Below are 7,143 nucleotides of genomic sequence, written 5' to 3'. Positions count from 1 at the left end.
TTGCGTGGGCATCTATCATCTATTGGGAATATAGATGAGTATCTGCTAGCTACCCCGAACGCAGTTTTACTTTGCTTAAATAAAGTGCGATTTTCGTGTGTGAAAATGCTTGTTTGGCACTTAAATCCATCTCAAGTTTGCCTAGTGTAAAATTATTCAAAAATATTTTTTTTTACTCGACCTCCAAATCGTAATAAACCTTACGTTTCTTAAGCGGTTTGAATTATCTAAAAAGCCAATTTTGCTCCTTACAACCCAATCTTAATGATCCGAATGGGGCCAAGATTAAGAGTTGTGAAGAGAAAAAACTTCCACAGCAAAAAAATTTTTTTTTATATTCGGGTTTTTTGACGTCGTATGCCCTGGAATTTTGTAAGCAATGCAATTTTTCATCAAAAATCCTTTAAAAACCTTTCAGAACGCATTTTGAGAAAAACCAATCAAACTTTTCTTTGAAAGAAATTTTAAAAACTGTTAAAAATTGAAACTGAATGTAGCGGCCTTTGAATAAACAAGAAAAATTACTAGAAAAAACCGATAGAAAGTGTAATTTTTGACCACCAAAGTGAATAATTTGTCTTGCAGAATCCCACCTATTTTGTTTTATTTTATTTTATATAGGTTCCACAAACGTATTCAAAATAATAAAGTTTTTCCAGTTTTTTCGACAGAGAATAAAAATTGTAATTTTTTCACTTTGTTATATCTACATTTATTTTTCGGACATTTCATTATCGAGCGCATTTCTAATCTAATTATGCCACTGATATTTCGAGTTTCATTCTTTCATCTTTGAAAAGAATAGTCAACTTTAGGCGACACCCTGTTAAAGATAAAATTTTGCGGAAAACTATATTTTGCTCAGAAACGGATAGAGTTGGGCAGAAAAACTTTTCATAAAAGTTATTGGAAATAAACAAAGGAACACAAGCAAAAAAATTATACAGAATGTTCCATTTAAAATAAGGAAATTTGAAATAACTTCCGGTGAAACCGGATTTCAATTTGTATACACTGCGTCCAAAATTCAAGCGAACCTTGTACAGATAGGTCAAAAATATTTCGACAAAAATAGTGTCAATTAGTCTTGACTTTTTTGGGCTGATTAAAACCAATATTTCCAACTCTTTCAACTTACTTAGCTGACTTCAACGAACCGATTCCAGTGTCGTTATGTTATGAAATTTGAGGCACACTGTTATGTACTTATTGGGATCATTAGTGAGTCCTGAACGTTTTTTTCGGCTTGTAGGACGGACATTCGACAATTATCGTTAAAGAGCGGCCGTTTTTTGTTATCTAGCTAAACAGCTCTGCGAAAAATTACGAGCCAACCGTGGTTTTTCTCAATCGGGGTTGCCGCTTTGAAATAATACCACACACGCACGTAGTCATTTTACGGTTTGAGTGAAATAAATGATTGCGGATTTAGAAGCAAATATCAGCGGTTTGCACTGCGCCTATTTTGTGATTCAAATGTCGAAGAAAAATTCCCGAAAAACCACAGTGAATTGTAAAATATGCTTATTTAAAGCGTAAAAGTATGACTTACCATCCAGGTGAATGGAGGTGAATGATTTACACTTCGTCATTTAATTACTAGTTTGATCGATGATACCGCGAAACTTTTAATTGGGACAGTACGAACAAACGTCTCCACTGGAGGGCTTAATATTTCTCAATTAGTGCTGCCTTTTTATTTCTGTCGCATTTCGTTGACTGCTTCAACTTTTGGGGCGCTTTTGACAAAGGAATAGAAATTTCCGTATATCGAGCTTGTGGCAAACTCCTTCAATTGATGGATCTATGTATACATTTATAATTCTCTGATTATTTTTTCTCCTGAAAAGTAACGTTATATATTTTACTATGTGACGTTAAATCCCTTACTATGTGATGGTTATACTCTCAGCTTAAACAGATGCATTTCTTTAAGTTTTTGGATGGGAGCAAGATTGGTTCACAATCTATACAAAAGTAGGTACTTACGAGAGCTGCTTTGCCGGGTCGGTATTCAATTTGACATATATGAGTAGGATCAACAAGAAAATAGGAGGAAAACGGTAGCCATGAATATATTTAGAGTTATATTTGCCTAGTTTGTAATAAGCGACAAGCAAATGTCGTTAAAATAACAGCGTTGAAATTTTATATTAAAAAATTAATAAGAATTTTTGATGGTAATTGCCAGAAAACATAATGAAACATTCATCATGACAACACCGCAAMGAGGGGAGTACATGRTAGTAACAGGGGAAGAGGACTTGTTGGTCAATATATGTGATAATCGTGATATAAATCAAAATATTACGTGAAATAATAAACTGTTACGCTTAAAAAAGTCGTGGGAAGTGGTTTGCAGGAAAAGAGGCCTGAATTTTCCTAACCTGTACTGTTTTGCACGATTGTAAATAGGACCAGTGGCGTGAGTTGTTTTGAATATATAAGCTAAGAGCYGTATTAGATCCCYATTGARTCGCTATCAAATGTTTAAAAAAATTGCGCTACTATTATAGCATTTATAATTTCAAACATATAATGTAGAGATAAAGGTCAAAAAATGAATGAATCTTTCATGCTTAGAATAAATCGATTAATATAGATATTTACCACGCCTATGGCTAGCAGCCAGGCGAGTTGGTTTTTCGATTAATTTTACTCTTTGATCGGCACCTACTTTTAGTACTTTCATCTCTACCACCTGCTTTTTCATTGACAAATCGCCGATCGGTTGAATTTAATGTTGGTCCCAAACAAATCGGGATTTATGAATGACTTGTTTGGTCTATTTAGTAATGTGTTTGGTTATACTGCAGTATGACAAGAATCCCATTGGACTATAATCTCTCAAGAGCAAAGCGCTAAATAAATTGCAATCATCATACACAGCGACAGCAGAGTGCTAAAAGTTCATTTTGGCGCTAAAACATTGAATTGCAGGTAACAATATTTAAATCGGTAATAAATGGGTACCTGATTTTTTTAAGGATTCGAATCTTTTTGAAATATTTTAACGAACGGTATAGTTCCGACATACGTAGATAATAAATATGTACGAGGGCCGCCCGATAAGTACTTGTCCTCTCCGCCCGACGGCGCCACTATCGCAAGAAAAAATTACTATCGTGTAGTGAATTTTCGTAGATGGCTACTGTCCAAATTTCAGCCTCATCAGAATCGTAGCGTGCGTGTCTGTGGAAAGGTGATGAGAAGGGAAAAACGATCACAGATCTCTACTATACCGAATTATTGGTCCGATTCGACGTCGAATTGCAGAAAAACGGCCCCATTTGACGAAGAAAAAAGTGCTCTTCCACCATGACAACGCAGCGGTTCACACCTCCGCCGTCGCAAGGGCCAAATTGATCGAATTGGGCCACCGTGTTCTCCAGATTTAGCCCCGTGCGACTTTTTTTCTTTGATGAATGAGGAGGTGATCGTCGCCACGGAGGCCAGGCCTACTATTATTCAGACGGGTTATAGAAGTTGGAGCGTCACTGGGTCAAGTGTATCGTTGAGAAATAAATCGCCACTTTTCCAGAAATTTCGGTTTTTTTGTAGGCTAAGTACTTATCGGATCGCCCTCGTAGGTAATGGCTTAAGGACGCTGTCTACGTCTGGTCTATGTTGCGCCTACGTTTAGGAAAATCTAATTTCTCGTCAAAGTAAGGACGCGATTGAACTGTTAAAATCGAATTAACCAATCGATCTATGCAGCTTAAAATTATATTGCCGAAATGGGCAACTTTGCTTTTATTAATTATCCCCTCGTAGATATACCTTAAATGTTTCTATTCGCTGATTCTGCTTCTTCCTGATATAAACAGTTTCTAGAATAGCGAATTTAAAAAAATAAATGTCCTAGTAATGAATATTGCAATGGCGATAGAGCTATCACTGGATTAACTTTGGTTATTGCTAAAATGTTCGGATGTTCTGGCCACTCTTTAACTCGCCCACCTCTTTTTTATCTCTTTTCTTAAGACCACAAGCTTGCCCGCAAAAAAATAAAACTCAAAATGTGTAAGTAATTAAGTTATTTTTTTAAAATCTGATAACGTTTCCATATAACATTTTGGGTACGCATTATTAGTTGCTTACTAACAACCTAAATTATTTTTCTATTGTTCTCTTGTTGTATTTCTATTAATTGTGTATTTTGGTTCAGATTACAATTATTAAGTTTGAATAAATGTTACTTAAATAATAACATGGTAACAATATGCGCAACGATATAAACAAACAAAATTAAATTTAAATATCCATTCTAATGTTAACTTAGCAGCTGTTCAAATTGGTCACTTTGACATTCTTGGCATAATCGCAGTATTTTAATGAAATTAAAATTTACACGCCGTAAAGTTTGCACTCAAGTTCTTATTTCGTTAGAAATATTAAATATTCTTTCCTGAAGATTTTCGATTGTATTCACTTCTGTTGAATACACCGTATTTTTTAGATGGCCCCAGAAGTAAAAATCAAGCGCGTTTGGATCGGGAGATCTAGGAGGCGAGTTCATAGGAGCTTCTTGACCTCTCTCAAGCCAACGGCTTGGAAAGTTTTGATCAAGCCGAAACGATTTATTTTTTTTGCGGGCAAACTAGTGCTCTTAAGAAAAGACACTAAGAGATACAAAAGTTGATAAATAAGTTGTAGTAATTTAGAAAAATATGCTAATAAACATTTAAGTGCACACAAGAAAGTTCTGAACAAAACAAAAGAAATGTGGAACTCGTATTTCTACTCTGTATAAAAGTAAACTGAACTACAAAACACTAACACAGATATGTGTATTATAGTATAATGTGGACCAAAATTGAATTTTCTATGTATAACCGATTTAAAGAAAACGAACAAAAACTAATATTTTTCGCCATTTTGGAGATCAAATATCTCGAAAATGAGACCTCAAATTTAAAAAATTCTCAGGAGGACCCCCCTCTAAAATGACTAGGAGAACACGCGATTAAAATATTTTAACCCATTTACGGAACACCCTTTATAATAAACGGCGAGTCATACGTTCTCGAGTTATGCCTAGTATCAAAACGAGATTGTCTTGGTTCCTGAATCGAAATATATTTTTTTACTGCTAACCTGAGAAGTCACCATTATTTACACCATTTCCTTAGTGAAAAGTTATATTTCTCTCTCGAGATCAATAATAATAATAAATTATTTTTAATTTGCTCACTTCTCTTAGTTCAAGTGAGATTCCATTCATTTTCACTTCTAAAATCACAGTTACTTTAAGATTCACTAATTGTTCGTTTTTTCCAGCAGTTTTTCATAGAACTTTTTTTCTGTTTTTGGGACACCAATAAATTATATTGCAGCAGTTTGCCAGTTTGACAACTGAACGTCGGGCTATCAAATATTGCGAAAATTAATGGCAAATTGAAAATCTAATTAAATCAATTTAGGCGAACCAATCCAAATAATCCCAGTAATAATATCCAATAAAACCGGATAATTGCCTTAATTGAATTAACTCTATTTTGAAGTTCCCATTAATTTTGTCCTGAAAGCGTCCGTCGCAATATTTTGGTATTATTTAATTAAATTCAATTATTTGATAGCCTGACGTTCAGTTGTCAAACTGACAAACTGTCGCATTATTCGCGAGTTCAACTACCGATGGTGGCGCTGCAAAACGTCAAATTACTCGTTGTCGAGTGACAGTTGAGACTTGTTAGACCTGTTTATTTATTGGACTGGATGACATTTATGGCATAGAACAATACTTACACACTTTTCGATCTGTTTCTATTTCTTTAAAAGCTTGCAAAAATTGATTAGAACAAAACAAATCACAATCAGATGTAAACATCAATGTGACACCAATGTCAACAAAACAAGTGTCAAATTGCTCCTTAACTTGTAGTTATAGTTTTAGCCACCAGGGGGTGCCCGGGCTTTTGAGCTCGTGAATAATTTATCGGTCTCCCAAAAACAGATAAAAGTTCTACGAAAAACTTTGAAAAATTAATGAATCTTAGCGACAGTATTTTAGAAGTGGAAATGGATGGAATCTCACTTGAACTTAGACAGGTGGGCAAAATCAAAATAGGTATCGAAAAACGACTTCTAACTAGGGAAATGGAATAAATACTGGTGACTTCTCAGGCAACTCTTTAAATCATTAGTCTAGCGAATGATTATCTGGTGGAATCCATTGATCCAGTCGGGCTATAAATAATCGGTAAATGACAGAGCTTTGCTACAAATGTCATTTGACCAAAGTGCAGTCGAGTTGGTAATTACGAATTACGTTTTTAGATCTTAATAAATGGTGGTCCAATGATTTTGCTTTGACCCATTTTGAAAGACGAAACGTGTTTGGTGGCTTTGATTGAAACCATTGTCCGGCTTATTCGCAATGTAAATGAATACATTGTTCCCGCAAAAAATACATGACATTATTCAGCGAAGTGGATGTGTATGGTCCTGAACAGCGCAATTTATCTGTTCCGCAGTCTGAATGGAATCCTTTTATTTTTTTATACGGCCCGATTAGGCATTATTGGGTCGTTAAAACTTACTTGTCCAGGGGCGTTGTTAAATGAATTCTCGTCGACATCGCCCGTTAATCGATCGTGCCAAATCCTTTCAACATTTTCACACCGGTTTTATCCATTGAGTTCGTTTAGCATCAGAGACCTTCTATTAACCCAAAATGAGCTCAGAGGGGATTTTTCAAAAGTGGATTTTTTTTAGGAAACGCAGTCAACTCCCAGCAAGCCCTGGAAGGAACGCAACAACAGCTAGGCGATAAGGAGGAATTAGTGGACGCGGCCAAGTCGCGAATGGAACAACTGAGCTCAGATTTGCGTTCATCCAAAGTGGACCTGGTCAAAACAAAAGACGCAGCCAAGAAGGCTGATCAATCAGCCAGCGAAGCCAAGCAGGCAGCCACTCGAAACAAGCGACGCTCCAAGAGGAGTTCGAGGCTCCACAGAAGGAGGAAGTAAAACTTGTAACTTTTTACAAAAAAAAAATTGTATTGGTTAAATAAAAACGCTTAATTGGCGGGTCAGTTTATTATTCTACTTTCGGACAAAGTGGTTCAAGCTAAATGAGTTTTTCGCAGTTTGGAAGTTGATTTTTGAACATTATTGCATAAGACGGGGGATTTTTTCAAAA

Source organism: Dendroctonus ponderosae, unplaced genomic scaffold, assembly GCF_020466585.1.
Source record: "Dendroctonus ponderosae isolate FM_Combo_2020 unplaced genomic scaffold, Dpon_F_20191213v2 Dpon_F_20191213_1, whole genome shotgun sequence".
In the NCBI taxonomy this organism is placed as follows: Eukaryota; Metazoa; Arthropoda; class Insecta; order Coleoptera; family Curculionidae; genus Dendroctonus; species Dendroctonus ponderosae.
The sequence above is the reverse complement of the archived record's forward strand: the minus strand, read 5'-3'. Positions refer to the sequence as shown.